Genomic DNA, 19,876 nt, shown 5'->3' with positions numbered 1-19,876 from the left:
CTGACTAAACGCTCATGCAGATCATCTCCATCTTGTTCAGAGTCCACTCACAGCACATCTTACTGAAGATCAGTGCCTTTTAGGCTGAACAAGCCTGTTACAGATGTCTGTGTCCCACCTACTGTCCCAACACTAGATTCTTTACACAGAGAATGTCACTCAATCTTCTTTATCATTCCCCTCTCAGCTCTACTGAGATAGAAACAGAGGCCAAGTTCATCTAGAAAGTGACAAAAAGTGAGTAAACCCAGGGATCTCTTACTCCAAAGCACATAGTATTTCTGCTCCAAAAACTACTCAAGACCCCAGAATGACTGAAGTGATGGTGAGGGGGTGGAGGTTACCAAGATGCCCCTTGGTATCTATCACATTATTTTACTTTAATTTCTTCCTATCCCCCTGTTAATTTAGTCCTACCAGGAAATGTCATCTCTTAGCATCTAAAATACATGGAGTTTATGGTTGACAGGTCTTTTTTTAAAAAAAATTTTAATATGTTTTATTGACTTTTATAGAAAGAGGGAGAGATAGAAACATCGATATAATTCATCGATTGGCTACCTCCTGTACGTCCCCCACTGGGGATCATGCCCACAACCCAGGCATGTGCCCTGACCAGGAATCGAACTGGTGACCTCTCGGTTTCTGGGAAGAGGTCTACTGCTGGGTCTACCTATGTCCTTTGCAGGTGGTGTAGCTATTTCAGGAGTCAGAGGCTGTAATCTTTGCTTCCCTAGCCATAACTTCCACAATCTATGGACAATGAGAAAGTCAGGAATGTCAAACGGCCTCCCAGGAGACTTCCTAGGAGTGTCAGTGAGAACACTCTCAGGAAGCCCAGCTTCCAGGCTGAATTTCTTGAATGGGGAGATAACTGTTCTTTCTCCCACAGTGGAGAAGTCAAAAGTCACGTCACATGAGAAGCCCCTCAGAAATCCTCCATGTTCATTCTCAGCCCATCTTCAGGGGAACAGCGGGCAGGGAAGGCCTGTCCAATAAACAAGCAAGAGAACAAACAAGTAAAAAAAACAAAACAAAAAACAAACGACTTTATTGGATGTTAAAAAACATGAAGGCATGAGGGCCAGAAAAAAAAAGTAAAAAGGAGGAGAAAAAGAAATATGTTATATTTCTACTGCTACTGAAAGCATGTTGTGGAGAAATTACAAAGGGTTTTATATTCCTAGAAGGCAAACAAAGTGCAGACGGTAAAGGTTACTGTCTGAGGGCCACTGACCTTCCTATTTTCCTGAAGGGCTTATGAGACCACGCAAGGAAAAAAGAGATGCCTACTGAGTTGGATCTCTAATTTACTCTATTTGTCTGAAGTAAAGGTCAGGGTGGAAGAGGTGGAAAGCATAAGAGGAAAAGGGCCATTTTCAGACAAAAGTGACATATCACAGTTACCCCCAATTTATAGGATAAAGAATAAAACGTATTCTGCTTTCTATTTTCATCAGATGAAAAGACATCTCAACTCATTCCACTTTTCTTAGTTGGAACATGTTCTTTCTTTGTATATAGTTGAAACTAATCAAGGGATTTGACGAGATTTGAAGCCATTACGCACAAGAAACTCTACCACACCTAGTCACTCTTCAGCCTGCACAGATGAGACAAGCAAAATAAATATCTGGCTTGTTTGTAAAGGGCTGAACACGGTGACCTTTAACATTGGTAGTCAGGCAAACTTTGGAATGAGCAAGCACACTTCAGGCTTCTAGGCAGGGAACAGCTGGGCTTAGCAAAGAACCTGACCCTCACACACTTCTGAGGGGAAGAGAGCATTCCTGGAGTTCTTTCACCTTTACTCGAATGGGGAAACGGGCTTGTATTTTTAGCAAACACCATTAAACTCATTCAGGAAAACAAACAGAGCATTAGCCCTGCACGTCTCTGAAATGGTTCTGCTGGGAAGTGTGTGAGCCTGGGTCTCACTCGGAGTCTTTCCAAGATTCATTCGTCCACTCAACAGAAGTCCAGGCACATTCTAGGTATTGGGGACACCGTGGTGAACAAGAGGAACAAGCCAGAGGAGGTTCCTGCCCATGTGGAACCTATGTGTCTCTCACCCAGCATGCGTGTGGTTACAAACCCGTCACAAGTCTACAGCTTTTCAGCTTGCCTGGTCGGTTTCTTCTTCCTCTCTCCTACCCTCTGCTGTCTTGCAAGGTGGAATTTTTATTTCTTTGGAGGACTTAGGTCCTGTCAATAAATAACTTGGTTCATCAACTTGTATGCTCAAGTTCCAAAAAAGGAAAGAAACCACTCGCCATGTTGTTTCACTCACCTTGAAAGCCCACCACACCCTTTTCCACCTTTGCAAATCTCCCTGGTTATTCAAGCTTCCATGGGCATCTTATGTCCTGCATTGAAGACATTCTTGTGTGCTCCTTCCTTCATCAACTCCCCTCTCCTCTGAACCTTGTGGTGCTTAAGTAGCCGCCAAGATGTTACAGGAGGATATTTACTGCCTACTTTTTCCAACATTTGCTGTTTTTCATCTCCATCAATCTTGTTTCACCTGCTAGATTATGTATTTCTTGCTAGTGAGGACTGTACTTTAATCTTGGATGGTAGAGCTTATTGGCATTCAATTTGAATATGAATTGTGTACATTTGAAATACACCTTTTCATATATTACTTTAAATGCTTTTAATCATTGAGATGTTCTGAGTCATATATTTATTTTAAATACATTGTATTTAGAATATATATATGAATATATATATATATATATATATATATATATATATATATATATATATATTCATTCAACACATTCTGAGTTCCTATTATGTTCAAAACAATGTGGTGCTGTGGTGGATAGGAAGGAAGTTGAAAACACAATATATGCCCTTGAGGTGTGCATGTTCTCCTAAATGAACCCAGAAAGGCCAAGAAACAATTCAACAATTTTGAAATTAAAAATAACACCATGCTGTAACTCTTGGCTTCAGTAACTATAAATTGCTTGAGTGTATGTATGTGTGTCAGTGCATCCAGGAGTGTGTGTGGTGTCTATCACATTTGGTTTGTAAGAGGAAAGGTCGGCTTTGCAATATTTCAGAGAACTTTTATATTATGCTGAAATTGTCCACAGGGGAGCTAGATGATTGAGTAAAAGCTAGAAAAGATTCAGTTGGCCATCCAGATGTTGAAATGCAGAGGAGAAACCACCAGAAGATTAACCTGCCTTTTCTCAACAATTACCAATTAATTTGTGAACTAGTTCTAATTCATCAGTTGTTAACAGACATTTCCTCTTCGCGCAATTTGAAACATGGGCATGGCTCTGCTCCAAACGATTTTGCCTTCTCTATTAGTCATTTGTAAATCTGGTGTAAGAAAAAAGTAGCTGTGGATGTGATCGAGAAAATGTGGTTGGAGGAGATGAGGACGGAAGGCCCATTCACTTAATATGACTGTGTATCGACCTCAGCACACCATGATCCAGAGCCACTCACATCTCCCTGTTTTTCTTTTAAGCAGACGAATAAGCACATCAATTAGCTTTTCGGTATTTCCCCATCTCAGTTCTTCCCTTGTTTGCCAAGCCCTTCAGGACAAGCCAAAAAGACATGCATTTCCTTCTTGGTGGTTGTTTGGTCTGTGGACCTGTGTGCGTGCGTGTGCTTGCGTGTGCACTGCCTGGCTGGCAGGTGGACGGATTTCCCCACGCCCTGGCTTTGAAAGGAGCAGAAAGTGAACATGTTTTTTGACTTGGTAATAACAATGCTGACTAATGGAGTGCTTTGAGAAAATACTAAAAGCTGCATCGAAACCAGTTGACGTAGATGTTATACATAGCGGCTGTGAGTGTCATTAAAATGGGGCCAAAGTTGCCGAAACCGGTTTTGCTCAGTGGATGGAGCGTCAGCCTGCGGACTGAAAGGTCCCAGGTTCGATTCCGGTCAAGGGCATGTACCTGGGCTGCGGGCACATCCCCATAGGAGATGTGCAGGAGGCGGCGGATTGATATTTCTCTCTCATCGATGTTTCTAACTCTCTCTATCTCTCTCCTTTCCTCTCTGTAAAGAATCAATAAAATATATTAAAAAATAAAAATAAAAAAAATGGGGCCAAAGTCAATTTTTATGGGTCCTGGGACCAAATAACATTGGGGGGTAGAGGCAGATGCAGTGTACGAGGGGATGGGAAGTGACATTTTTTCCCTAAGCGAGATGTGCTGATTTTGTTCAGGTATTTCTATAGTCTTTTTTTCTGATGTACAGTCTTTTCTACTTTGTGTGTATGTGTGTACGCCTGTATATAGAGGGTGTCCCAAAAAATGTATGCACAGACTTTGAATAATTATAAAGACAGTATTTATTAAAATACGTTTCATTTTCAAAATTGAGTTATCAGCTGTTAAAGTGTGTATACATTTTGGGGGGGCACCTTGTATTTAAATATATTTATAATTTATTCTTTCACGCAATCTTTTATTTTGATGGAAAATAACTCATGTTTTATTTCATACTTATTCATTTTGTTTATTTTGCTCTACAATAAATGACAAAGCCAGAAATGGTTCCAGGTAAATTACGGTGAAATAACTAAAGATTAAGTATGGAAACCTTGGAATCATTTGAGGTGTTTCCCGTGGGTGTCTGTCCTGCTATTCTAATGTCTTGAATAGCAATGTAATGTGCCTTTTGAGTAGGAAAGTTGAAAGGGGAGCAAGAGGTCAAATTCCAAAGTAAATAGAAGAAAAAAAGATAATTGGATTCTGAGTCCATGAGGTGGCAGATGCCTGAGTCCCCGACTTAATACCATGCCCTAGGATCTGTCTGTGATCTGGAAGGAGAGTTCTGTGGTAAGTGCCCCACCTCTATGGCTCCAGCTAGAATAGAACTCTCCATTGATTGTCCAAGTTTCTAGATCGCAACATGCTGAAGCACTTTGGGTTTTCATAGGGTTAGAGGACACCTTTATCATATATGGTAGCTTACCTTTTATATGTTTCTTTCTGTCACCAGATTCCCAGAACTTTGAGTATAAGACCACATGGCTTATTCATCTATATGGCCCCATTTCTAGCATTTCTAGCACAAATCTATCAGGTTTGTTCAATGAATGAAATAATAAATTTAATAGGCAGAGAAATGAGAGAATTCTTAGGGAGAAACTCTATTCTCTCTACAACTGACTTTCCAAGGTGAATTTTCCTTCTTCGATGTTAAACATTATTACCACAGGCCTGCTTGGGAATAAAGGTAATAGGAGGGTAGGAGGAGCCTCTGTTATTCTGTAAGAAAATGCAGAACCTGAATGGGGAATAATAATGCATTTCATGGAAACTACATGTGGACAACTGAAAAAAATCATTAAAGCAGAATAATGCAATTGTATTATTGGTTAGCTAAAAGACGTCTCTCACACACAGGTATACACACACAATGTAAAAGATACGCATAAGACTACGCTCTGCAAAATTCCCCAGGGCATAAGTAATTTCAAAACAATTGTAACGAGCTGCATTCTCTTCCATCATGCTGTTGTAGTTTCAATTGGGGAGCTCTGTAGTAAAACATTCATCTTACTCAAAGAAAGGTTTGGCTTTTGACTTTGGCTCCTGGGAATTTTTTCTCTTGGCTTTTGGGATGTCCTGCCCGATACGAGTGTCTTCATTTACTTTAGGATCTCATGCCACACTGAACAATTGAACAATGAGATTTATGATAGGGGTTGGGCCATGCAGCATCTACTCTACTTCCAGAGGGGTGTTAATGAGGTAGGATATGACAGTCACACAGGAGTCAACTGTGTCTATGTGATTGAACTCCAATAACACTCTGAACACCCAAGAACCAGGGGGCCTTCTCAGGTTGACAGTACTCTGTGTGTATTGTCACATACCATTGCCAGAGGGCCTCATGCTATCCATGATTCTATTGGGCGAGGACAAATGGAAGCTCCACATTGGAAATTTTCTGGGGCTCTGCCCTATGCACATCTTCCCTTGGCTGATTTTACCTGTGTTCTTTCACTTAGTAAACTATAACTGAAAATATGATAGTTTTCAGTGAGTTCTGCAAATCTTTCTAGTGAATTATCAAACCAAGGGTGACCTTGAGAATCCCCAAACTCTGCAGCTGGTGGTTTAGTCAGGTTGGTTTCGTGAACTGTGCTCCTTAACTTCACAGGAGCGTTAATTAAGTTCCCTTTATTCTGAGTTGTAAATGACTTTTTAAAAAGAAGGGGAAGGGATTAGCCAAAGAACATATATGCATAACCCATAGACACAGACAACAGTGTGGTGATGGCCAGAGGCAAGCGGGGCAGGGGCTGGGTGGAGGGGACCAAAGGGGAGAAATGGGAATACCTATAATAAAAATACAGCATGGAGGGACCTGGACAGTATTATGCTAAGTAAAATAAGCCAGTCAGAGAAAGACAAGTATCACATAATCTCACTCATATATGGAACCTAATGAACAAAATAAAGTGATGAACAAAATAGATCTAGAGACATAGAAGCATGGAACAGACTGTGGAATCTCAGAAGGAAGACGGGGTGGGTGGGTGGGTGGGTAGGGAAAGATTATCCAAAGAATTTATATGCATATATCTATAACCCATAGTCACAGACAATAGTGTGGTAAAGGCCCGAGGGGTGGGTGTGGAGGCAGGTGCAGGATGGAGAGAGTCAATGGGGAAAAAGGGGGACATCTGTGATACTAACAATAAAGGTCAATTAAAAAACAAAACAATAAAGATAAAAATAGCATTTTCTAAAATAAAGAAAATATTACATTCAGTGTTCATTATTTGTAATATGCATTAGAAAGATGAAATGTGCTAAAGCATGGCTCTTAGTATTAAATAAGGCAAAGTATTTCAATTTTTACAATATAAATCATATAGTAATTTGTAGTATACACATGTACATGTAACGTTGATCATTTCCTTTTATTAAATTAATAAAAGTAGGGTTAATGGGTTAAAAGGCCTGGACATCAGGCTTGAAGGATGTACAGCCTTTGTGTGTATTGAATAAGATAAGGAAGGGAGGGAAGAGCCTTACTGGGGGGCCACAGAGAAGAGGCAAAGGCATGGAGGCAGGGAGGCGTACATTTTTCCGGAGGTCAGTGAGAATGATCTGTGCTAAACAAAGTGAGATCTTGGGCAGGTGAGTATTTGAGTAAACAGATCATGCAGGTACATTTCATTACCAAAAGTGAAATAATCCAAGATACTTAGAGGCCTGCAAGGCAGGGGATATTGAGACTCTTGGGCCTTCTCTACAGCTAGATGTCATCGAACCTCAATCCACAAAGGATACGAAGGAGCTGATACTCCCATAAAAGGCTGAATTTTAAAGTTGGTCATTTCAGAATGTCCAGAGGAAATAGGTAGCAAGCTGATCATACGTCATATGGGCACAGGGTAGGCTCAGAGGCTTCTTAATATACGGGTAATTCCTAAGAATTCGAAGATTTTATTGTTTTTACACACAATCTGAAACAATGACAGGTTCTCTTCTGAAAAATAATAGTAAGAAATTGGTTCTAAAACTTTGCTATGAGGAGTATTAACACTTTGAATGGAAGCTTCCAGCTAGCTCCCCAGCTCCCAGGATAGACTCTTGAGCATAGTGAATACTTGATAAAATGCTATATTAAATAACAAATTGATGGCTGGATGGAAGCTAGTACCCAAATTATAGACCTAGTATGACCTTCCAAAAGCATAGTGTGGGACGGGAAAAAGATGTGTGTCTTTCCAACAATTTGGTTCATCCTCAAGGTGAATCTAGCCCTACTCACTGCCAGGGTAGCCCAGGAGACAATTCTGCTCTCTGGGTGCTCCTACCTGGGCCAGCTTCACAGGTGTGGGCACTGTGAGGTGCACAGGGTCCTGCATTCAGAAGAACGCATGCTCAGTGTAATGCTCTGCTGACACCATCTTGAAGTTCTTTGAACAAGGAGCCGACCTTTTCCTTTTGCACTGGGCTCAGAAGCTATGCACCAGGTCCTGGCCCCTACTGAGAGGTGATCCTCCAAAGGTTTTACTGATTAGAGCCGCTGAAAGCTGTCAACAGTGCTAAGTTGTTAATAAGCATTTCAAAGTTGCTATAATCACATAAAGAAATAGGATCTTACCAAAGAAGTTTTCTTTACTTAGATTAACACTTGGAAACCTACTAAAGGTTTTTGTTTGTGTGTTTGATTGTTTGTTTTTAGTGTTGTTGTTGTTTTTCCAGCCTCCTTCCTGCCATGTCTTAATATCTGAATGATTTTCACTCTGTTCTTATCTAGGTCTGCCTTCCCTTTCTTTATTCTTAGATTTTTTAGTTTTCTTTTCCTTTTCTCTATATTTCTGCTTTCAGGATTCATTCTTGCCTTTAGTATAGTGAAAAAACAAACAAACAACCCAGCTATATTTAAAACCAAATTTGAATTTATTTAAAGAAAGTATTAACATTTCTCATTTTATTTTTTAAATAAGTTAGTATTCTGTATTTTTACAATTCCACAAAAACTTTAATTATAATATTTTATTGTATGGCACTCAGCTATATTTTTTACCCTTTACCGGTAAATTTGGGATTTGAACTAAAGCAAAACTAAAACAAAAAACAACAACAACAAAAAAGCAAACAGAAACAACAATAAACATTCTAAACAAAGCTAAATGATTTCATAATTCTTAAAAAAAGATGGTTCATTTTAAAAGCCCAAATATAGACTTTTCTAGGGGAGTATATTAGTTAGGGGAAATACATACATATTGTCTCTTTGTACATTGGTTCATATCGTACCTCTTTCTGGAAAACACATAAAGAATACATTACTAGAGATACATATCAGTGTTCTATCACTTCATAACACATTACCACAAATTTAGCAGCTTAAATCAATACCCATTTATTAACTCATAGTTCTCAATGTCAGAAGTCTGGCTTTGCAAGGCAGGGTTCTCTGCTCAGGCTGATGTCAAGATCAAGGTGTCAGCAACAAAATGGAAAAATACCCTGTGCTCATGAATAGGAAGAATCAACATAGTTAAAATGGTCATGTTACTCAAAGCAATATACAGATTTAACACAATTTCCATCAAAATCCCAATGTCATTTTTTAAAGAAATAGAATGAGAAATCATCAGGTTTGTATGAAACCACAAAAGACCCAGAATAGCCAAAGCAATCTGAGAAAATAGAACGAAGCTGGAGGTATCACCTGACTTCATACTATACTACAGAGCTACGATAATCAAAACAGCATGGTATTGGCAGAGAAATGGACACAAAAATCAGTGAAACAGAATAGACAGCCAGCTATAAAACCACATGTATATAAACAAATAATATTTTTACAAAGGAGCCAGAAACACATAATGGAGTAAAGATAGACTCTTTAATAAATGGTGCTGGAAAACTGGAAAGTCACATGCAAACAAAAGACACTGGGTTACAGTTTGTCCCCATGTACAAAAATTATTTCAAAATAGATCAAAGATCTAAATATAAGACCTGAAACAATAAGTTACATAGTAGAAAATACAGGTACCAAACTTATGGCTTTGGTCATAGAGAACATTTTATGAACTTGACCCCAAAGGCAAGGGGAATAAAGGCAAAAATAAAGGAATGGGACTATATCAAACTGAAAAACATCTGCACCACAAAAGAAACTGACAACAAAACAAAGAGGCAGCCAACCAGATGGGAGACGATATTTGCAAACAGCAGTTCCGACAAAAGTTTGATTTCCAAAACATATAAAGAACTTATAAAACTCAACACCAAACAACCCAATCAAAAAGTGGGCAGAGGACCTGAAAATATACCTCTCCCAAGAAGACATACAAACAGCCAATAGATATATGAAAAGATGTTCAACCTCACTGGCAATTAGGGAAATGCAAATCAAAACTACAATGAGATACCACCTTACACCTGTTAGGGTGGCCATTATCAATAAAACAAGTGTTGGAGAGGTTGTGGAAAAAAGGGGGCCCTCATTCACTGCTGGTGGGAATGTAGACTGGCACAACCACTATGGAAAGCAGTCTGGCAATTCCTCAAAAAATTAAGAATAGAGCGACCATACAACCCAGCAGCCCCTCTCCTGGGTATATACCTGAAAAACTCAAAATTGTGTATTTGCAAAGATAAATTCACCCTTATGTTCATTGCAGCATTATTCATAGTGGCCAAAACATGGAAACAACCAAAGTGTCCTGCGATAGAGGACTGGATAAAGAAGATGTGGTACATATACTCAATGGAATATTAGCCATAAGAAAGGATAAAATACACCATTTGCAACGACATGGATGGACCTTGAGAATATTATGCTAACTGAAATAAGTCAATCAGAAAAAGCTAAGAAGCATATGATTTCACTCAGGTGGGATATAAAACTGAAACTCGTGAATACAAACAGCAGTGTGGTGGATTTGACTTTGGATGGTGGGCACACAGTGCGACATATAGATCTTGTAACATAGAAACCCATCCCTGAAACTTATATAATTCATGTTGACCAATGTCTCCCCAATAAATTTAATAAATTAATTTAAAAAAAGATCAAGGTGTCAGCTAGATGCAGTCTCATGTTCTTCTAAGGAAAATCTGCTCTTTTTTTGCTGGCTGTTGTCTGGGGTCTACTCGTAGTAACTCAAAGCTATTTCAGTTCCGTGCAGGAGGGCTCCCTCCATCTCGACTTTCAAATCTCTCTGACTTTCTCCTCTGTTCCCAGCTAAAGAAAACTCCCTGTTTTTAAGGGACTCATGTCATTAGGTTAGGTGCACTAGAAAATCTTTCTTTCTTAAAGTTTTTCCATGTACAATAACCCGATCCCTGAGTTAGAGCACGAACTGGCACTCATGGCGGCTGTCTTGGAATTCAGTCTAGGGCAGGAGAGACTAGAACTGGTTCAGAGAAGGACCCCAGAAAGGAGCATATAAAGACCCGCAGTGAGCCAGAGATCCTCAAAGCATGGTCCAGCTATCAGAGTCCCAGAGAAGCCCAGGAGGGCAAAACCATTTTCAAAACAATATTAAAATATAATTTGCCCTTTTTACTCTTGTGTGCAAGGAGACGTTCCAAAGGATGCATGGCGTGTGATAGAAGCACAGATGGATACAGAAGCACAGATGGATACAGAAGCAACTATGAGGATGCTGCTGTCTCTATTGTAGATGATAAAGAGGTATTGGAAGTCATCCTGTACACGGAAAGGTTCGGGGTTTGGTCCCGGGTCAGGGCACGTGTCCAGGTTGTGGGTTGGATCCCCAATTGGGGTGAGTGTGGGAGGCAATTGGTCATTCACTTTCTCTCTTTCTCTCTCTCTCTCTCTCTCTCTCTCTCTCTCTCTCTCTCTCTCTCTCCCCCTTCCTCTCTTTAAAATCAACAGAAACATAACCTCTGGTGAGGATTAAAAAAATAAAACAGGTTATATTGCAAAAATATAAAACAATGCCACCCTTGTAACTCAATTTATTTTTGTTTTGGAAAGCATGCTTATTTTTTTACAAAAATGTTATTTTTATTAACACATAATAGGTTTATTGTTGCCATTTAAAATAAATTACTAAATGTAGTTTTTAAATTTTCTAACTTAATTCCCAATATGGCTAATATTTATAATGTTCACAGTATATTAACATAACATAAACACAAAGAGTAAAGAGATCCTGAGGCTGACAAGTGTGAGAAACACTAGTTTCAATAAGAGAAATGTTTTGAGCAAAACTTACTAGGAGAAAATGTATTTTATCCCATTGGATTATTTAGATAGACTTTTTTCCCCCACTGTTAGCATTATGGGAAAAAAGCTCATTCAACTGAGTTTTCCAGAATAGTGACTTAGTAAATACTTCCCCACCTGATGAGACAGAGAATAAAAATGTCATTAGCAGCCTGTACTCTTCCTGGACATTGCAACCTTGAGAACCAGGAAGCACATTTGGAACCTTGGTCAAGTTTAAAGTGCTTCTACTCTGCTCCTACGTAGCCAGGGAGAAACACATCATCTTCTCAAGCATGTGTGTCCCTTAACCAAGATCTCAGTCTCAAAGGAAGACCGTGTCTCCTCTCCGTTTTCATGATCATCTCTCTGTCACTTGAATGTATTTAAAGGATTTGAGAAGTGAGAGCTACATGAAGGCTGTGTGCGGAACACAACTGCTTGTATAGGAAGGTGACATAACCTCGTGGTTCCCAGTTTCTATAAGAGCAACAGCGTGGTTCAAATACCAGTTCCATCACTAACCATGTGACTGACTTTGGGCAAGTATTTAATTTCTCTAAGTCTCAACTAAAAATGCACATATTCACTTCCATCTTGAAAAGTCATTATCAACTTGAAATAAGAACATGTACTTATCAGAGTGCTTGGTACACCGTATATTATAACCATTATAATTGTAATAATATTAAAAGAAAACATGGAGCATGATTTTTCAATTTTTGTTCAAAAATATGCTATTGAAGCTTCGATTCAGGGCACAGGGGCTATATTGCTGGGATTAAGACTGGGTATGAAGGTTCTTTTGTGACTTTTAACCATGCAGGAAACCTATTCTTAGTATGTTTCACAAAAACTAAGTATTATGTCTCTAAGTCTATTTAAAAAGTAAATAATAAGTATAATAATGACATCAAAAATATATAGAGCACTTACTATGTGCTAAAAACTGATTTAAGTACTTTACATATAGTAACTCATTTAACCCTCACAGTAGCTCCATAGAGAGGTATACAATGTCTATTCCCATTTTATAGGTGAGGAAACTGAGGCACAGAGAGGTTGAGAAACTTGCCCAATATATCACATGCAGAGATGGGGTTCCCCTGATAGGCTCCTTCTTTATTTCTGTCTACACAACTCAGTCCACAGTCTGGGTTGACATTCTTTCCAGGTGGAAAATCTTTCTGAAGTCAAGGCCTGTGCCTTACATATATCTTACCTCTTACACAGTCCCAGGTGCAGGGGAGGGTTCTTGAATAATTAACCTTATCTTGATGCTGTTTACATTTTAGTTTAGGAGAAAGTTTTGATATTTAAAGAAATATAGTAGTATTCCAAATAAATGATTACCTAGCCTAAGTTTGAAAATCTTTAAGTCCTCCCCCTCATACTTTGTCCATGTATTTCCCATGACCTCACTCTATCATAATTCTAGTTCATTCCACCTTCTTTGAATGTTGCTCACCATTCTGATATGCATTCCTTTCTTTTTTATTGATTTTTTTTTTCATGGTTAACTTTGGCTTTTCTACGCCAGTTGAGCCAGATCCTCAGCAGCACCCAAACAACAGCTGACGTTTCTTCTGAAATAAAAGCATCTGAATGCATCCTTCCGACAGAAAAGACAGCCCGTATGTTTTCAATTGGATGGGACTAGTCTTAGAATGAAGACCTAGTTCTCTTTGAGTGTTTGCTGCCCTATTTTTCAAATCTCCCCCAGAAAATCTCAATTACTGGCAGTGTCCTCATTCTTAAAGCAACTTTGTTTTTCCTAGTCCTTGAAAATTAGTTCTTGTAGATCCTGCAACACTATCTTCCTCCCTAACAGTTAGGTGCCAGGAGACTGGCTATGGAGCATCAGAATAATTCAGTTTCATTGGAAGTGGCATGGCCTTCTATTGAAGCTTTGATTCAGGGCACAGGGGCTATATTGCGGGATTGAGGCTGAGTATGAAGGTTCCTTTGTGACTTTTTAACCAAACAGCAGAAGACCCAGTTTTTATAATGGAATTTTAAGACTTGACTTTTTGTTGTATATTCTTCCTCTTCTCTATAAATATAATTATTTATCTTATGCTCAAAGCACTTGCTTGTCTGCTCTAATCAATCAATTTGAAATTAGGCAAATAAGAGGGTTGGTAATGGATGCCCTTGTCATTCTCAAATACCTGGCAAATAAATAAAATGTCTACTTTATCCCATGCCTCTGATTTGTCTTCAGACAAATTTGAGATCAGACCCAAATAATCTCACTTACACTTTTCCCAAATATGTAGACTATATGAGCCTTTATTTGTGTTTTTGTTTTTACACTCTGTAAAAGTGTAAGTGAGATTATTTGGGTCTGTAGCGTAAGGGCTACAGTCACCAGAAGGCCTGGCAGTCTTTTTTATCAGCATGTACATGTGAATAGAGTGAAAATAAGATATAGACAAAATTAACCTTGAAAAATCCCTTCATAAGGTATAGATAGCTATGTAAATGCCCATACTGACAGGTCAGACTGGAGACAGACATGACATATGTCACTTAATAAGTCCAGTGATTTCTCAGGGTTGGAAGTGACCTACTTGGTATCAGATGACGAAGCTGACTTGCATTTAGGGACAATGCAATACGAGTAATGGGCATCCCAATCCTAGAAACATACCCAATGTGGCAGGAGTCACTCTCAGTGTGAGTGCAACATGGGCACTAAACCCAATGAGGAAATAACTGACTCAAATCTCCCTTCTCCAGACTCTACCCTGAGTATTTGTGGAACTTGGAACAAAACCACGAATAAAGGCTCATACAGTCTACATATTTTGAAGTTATAAACCAAGAAAACAAACTGTTAAGTAAAATGTATTTCATCTTTTTCTCCTTGACCAATAGAATTTCATAGTGGCCTGGAAGGGCAGTTTCAAATTATGAATTTGTCAGACTCCTGTAATTTTGTACCAGATTATGGCAGTGCTTAGAGAGTTCACCCTCCAGCTATACTTCTCCCAGGGCCAAAGGGACCAGCCCATTCAGAGCCCATGCTCCCTACCCTCTAGTCTTTACTTAGCAACTAACTCCTTGCTGAAGATCCCAATCTAGTTTTCTGAGACTGTGTAGACTTCTTCCTTGGAATGGACTGTACCATTGGTGTGCACACCTCTAACCCCAAAGGATGGTTATTTGTAAGCCTTATGGGTAGAGTTTAGATGTGCTGACCCTACCCAGAGGGATGTCCATACCCCTATGCATGAGACCCCTTGTGGTACAGGAGGGGCCAGGAGTGGATACATCTCATGTGTGAGGTTGGGCAAGTCTCTTCCTGCTCATATCTAGATATGGTCATCTCTGGCTTAGTAGGAGGCCTATGTTGATTAAGATGGCAAGCAGAATCCCCTCAACTGTTTAAATTATTTCTCCCTCTTTATTCTTTTGATGGATGGTGTAGAACTGAATCAGTTTAACTTCAGCAGTTAAAAGACCCATCTGGCTAGGGCAGGCTGAGGGCACAGGAAGTGATGCAGGTGGAATAAGAGGTATTGGGAGGGGTGGAGAGCTCACCTTATTTTCAGATTCTGTGCTAATGTCTTTCACCCTCACCCCCTATGGAGGAAGCCTTTGGTAGTGAGTGGAAGCATCTGTGATTCTTTTCTGATCTTAAACACCAAACAGGATCCTCCTTTTATTTTTCCTGTGTCAGGAAATGTCCCCATCATTGATCTCCTCAGCCCCTCTAAACAACTAAATCACAGTGTTTAACTCCTTCCTCTCCTACATTATACTTTCTCCCAATCAGTCTACCAGCAAATCCTCTTTACCTCCTAAATATTTCTCACATCTTTCCCCTCCTCCCCAGTTCAGAGAAGGACCCTGGAGATTGGTGGTATCAAGCCTGACATAGTTTAAGCTCAAGGTTCTCTAACTGAGGGCTAGTGATTACTAAAGTGGTCAAGAATTGAACAACAGTTCAAGGTTATACTGTTCTTGTTTTGTTCCATTGCTTTTTACAGGTGTGTTATACTGTTGTTTCTGCAAATATTTTGTATTATGTCAGACTGTGTATGATGGAGTCAAGTATAAATCATGCAAGATAATAAATGACTGTGGATATTTAAATTTTTTACTTTTTATTTAAAATTTTATACCATGCTGTTTGAAAACCCCCTTCCTTCAAACTAAGAATGCTGTGTAAGAAAAATATCTTTTCTTTCCAAATTTTTACAGAGTCCCCAACATACCCATGAATTTGCTCTTTTATAACTTTCCTTTCTAAGACTGATATGCACCTGAAAAATGAATTTTGTGTTGGTCACAACTGTATTTCCTGATGGCTTGGGTAAATATTTGCCTTAATGTTTCAGAAGGATAGGAGCAAAGTGTTGAAATAAATGTATCATTTACCTTCAATGTGAATTGCCCTAGTAAATCTCAAAATGTTTGCTTTCTTGAGGCAGGGACTTCTCAGTTATGTCAGGTGATCCACACCTTATCAGCAGGTGTCTATACTTTTGGGGCAAATAAGAGGATTGGAGAAAATACCCACATTGGTGAAATAAGAATTGTATTATGAGGAATGAATCAATTATCTTCCATTAACAACATGTCACATTTATGGCTTGACAAGAAGATTAGCTTTAGGGAAAAGGATACTTCCATTTTTCCCAGGCTCAAGCATTGTTCTTTCCTTTCTCCTTCCAGAGGACAGAATGTCCCTCAGCATGGAAACAAGCAGACCAGGTAGCCAAAATATCTTAGAACATTCTCATTTAAACAAACAGGAACAAACATGTTTAGAGAGAGTTTCTCCTGTTTGGTGCTGCGGTTCCTGTTAAGATTTTTCAAACAAAAGTTTTGAAAACAGATGTATTTCGCAGTCTCTCACCCCTGAAAAGCAAGGCCATTCCTTTTCTACAGGTGTTTTTCACTCATGAAAACTGAAGGATCATTTCCTGAATCAGCAGATTGTTAGCCCTGTGTGTGTGTTCTTTAGGAGTCATTGTCTCCCCAAACTGGACAGTCTAATTGTCAGTGGCATCAGGCATGACTGTATATATCAATCCGAGCTCCCTGAAGTAGACATGGAACTTCTCTGTACATCCAAAATGCTGGATTCTTGTCCAGTTTACATCCTTAGCGAGCTATGTGTCTTAAAAACAGTCGTTCCCATCTTCCGAGGTCCCCTGTCCTCATCTATGAGACAAGAAGGGTTGAGCTGGATTTAGTTCATCAAGTGTACTGTGCACATGCTGCCCCTTCTTCTTCAATGTCCTTGGCAGATACAGCTAAATCCATCACCGATCTCACTCTCTCTTATTATTAAAATTTTACCTCAATATTTCTTTATTAAATGGTTTAGGCAGCTTTTACCAACTGAGTAATTGAGTAGTGTTGGCATGCTTAAGATGTAACCCATTTATCACTTCAAGGCTAGATATTAATTATCAAAGGGACTTATCAGTCTGAGATTCTTTTTTTTTAATTGTTGATTTTTATATTTTTTTGAAAGAGTGAGACATTTGTTGTTTTACTTATTTATGCATTCAGTGGTTGATTATTGTATGTGCCCTGACTGGAGATTGAACCTACAGCCTTGGTGTATTGGGACAATACTTTAACCATCTGAACTCCCATCAGGGACTCTGTCCAGGATTCTTTTTTTCATCATTGTTGTTGTTAATAGAATTAATCTTTGGAAAAAGTTTAGTGTATTCTATGGAGTTTTTAGTGTATTCCTTAAATTTAAGGAATTGTACACAACGGGGAGGCAAGTAAAACCCTTACAACTACTTTATTATATTAGGCTAAAAAGAGTTTGTCAACAGATGTAGAATTTGAATCATTGCATACAATGGGGAGCTGTAAAGAAAGAGTACCTTTAATTCCACAGAGGAAGTTCTATTAGAGTTATACATTTCTGGGTATTTAAGACAAAGAAATACTTTTAATGAAAAATTCAATCTGATTAGATATTAAAGTTGGCTCATTTAGAGAGGAGGTGTCCATATATCCTTGTTAGCATAGTTCAGCAAAATGTTGGTATTATGTTAGGGATACAGAGGAGATAAAGAATAGTGAGACCAAAACTTGGCCTACAAAAAGCACACCATTTAGTAAGGAGAATAAGAGAAGTAATCCGACAAGAACAAAGTGAGAAGAATATTCTTCCCAGAGAGGATTAGGAAATCCAAAAAGGAAGGTATCTTCTGATTGGGAGGGTTGGGTGAAGCACCATGGAAGAGGAAGCATGTTTGACTTTAAAGAATGTGTAGGATACTCACAATGAAGATCAGACTGAGACTTTGGAGAATGAATGTGGTACCAGTGGGTGGGTTGACTAGAGCAGAAGAGAGTCTAAGAAGATGGTGCTTACTTTGGAAGCCTATTTAAACATCTAGGCATTGGTTAATAGAGACTAAAAAGCAGAGGACAAACATGATAGACATTGATGAGCTAAGACTACCAGGACTTCCGGCAGCTGACACCCATCTTGAAGTGAAGGAGAGTGAGTCAAAGACCTAAGTATGCAGCCCAAGAACTGGAGGAATGGCCCATGTTATTAGTAAAAGGGCTAAACCCCAAGAAGGTGGCTTCATGATCACATTTGAAATAGGCTGGAATTCCAGCATCGCAGGCAAAATAATTTCTAAATAGGGCTGCTCCTCTTTGTAAATAAACAAAACTACCACTGCAAAAACATAACTTTTACCATAGTCCTTGATAATTTGAATGGTATAATAAAATGGCTTTTGTCTTCCAAATATACTTATTTGCATATCTAAATCATGGGCTGGATTTTAATGTGTCCAATTAGAAATGTCCTTTAAACTTTTATTTATAGCAAACTTTGCAGGACAGTTTCTGAATATTTAAAAAACAAACAAAACCTTTGCCTTCTAACCATCCAATTGGTTTTTATATCATAAGTTAAAAGACCAAGTGTTTTAAAACTGGTGGTACATGTTTTACAATCTATTTTCAAGATCAGTTTTGGTCAATGAAGATATTTGTGACTGGAAACGCTTAGGCTTTCAATAAAAAGGTCATAAATGATGCACCAAAAAAAGTAAATCATAAAAGCAGTTATTAGAACTGAAAAAAAAAGACTGAGTAAACAGAAAACAATTGATAGTATTTACTGAAATAGAACACTGGGCATTGGGTGATATTATTAAAAGAATAATATTATGTCCAATAGTTATCTGAGCATAATGATGTTGTTAGTGGCAATAACAGAACAATATTTACAGAAAACAATGGAAAATTTCTAGGTTAATAAGAAAGGATTTTGAAATTGGATGCTAAAATGGCCAAACACAGATAAAAAACACAGATAAAAAATAATGAAACAAATAATTGCTTGCTATCTAGACTGGAAAAATTTAAAGGGGATTTTTAATCATGAGTAACGAAATAAGAATATTTAATACATAAACATTTTAAGTATGCATATCTCAGGTCAACTGGATTATACTAGTGACAAAAGTCTTATAAACCTGCATTTATCATACAAATTATTGAAAACTACTAAATGAAGAAACAAGTCAAAATGTATAAGTGTTTTGTTATTTTTGACATCTTTTGCAAAGAGTAAGAGGTTTGACATTTATGAAAAGCTGAAGAACAACTTTCAGTTTTAGGTACTGATTTAAAATTCTGTTGAGAATTGTGCTCAGGTAAAGGAAAAACAAGTAAACAAAAATAGTCAAGATAGTTGAATTTGTTCCCAGGAGACAAGGTGTCAACTTGTGGATAACAATGGCATTCTCTGGAACAATTTAAAGATTATATATGTTATTGTCTGTATCTATCAAAAGATATAAAATTGAAGAAACCAATATCAAATTTGGCCATGTGACCATTCTGAGACATGTCATAGCAATGCTGATTGAATGTTGTTTAGAGCAATAATATTTCATTTAGGCAAGATATCAGCTGTATAGGAGAGTTAAGTGAAACCCAAAAAGAGCTTCAAATAAACAGCAAATTGTGATGTTCAGCAGAGAAATTAATTTTGACCATGAGCTGCCCACTTATTTGAAATGCACATTGTTTATTTGGTATAAACAGGCAAAATATAAAAATAAAAGATCAGAGTTTGACCATTTCACTTATAAAGGAGTACAAATGTGTTTTTTTTAAAAAAAACATATTTCATTGATTTTTTTACAGAGAGAAGGGAGAGGGATAGAGA

The sequence above is a fragment of the Myotis lucifugus genome, unplaced genomic scaffold, assembly GCF_000147115.1.
Source record: "Myotis lucifugus unplaced genomic scaffold, Myoluc2.0 scaffold_281, whole genome shotgun sequence".
NCBI lineage: Eukaryota > Metazoa > Chordata > Mammalia > Chiroptera > Vespertilionidae > Myotis > Myotis lucifugus.
This window is presented reverse-complemented; position numbering follows the sequence as displayed.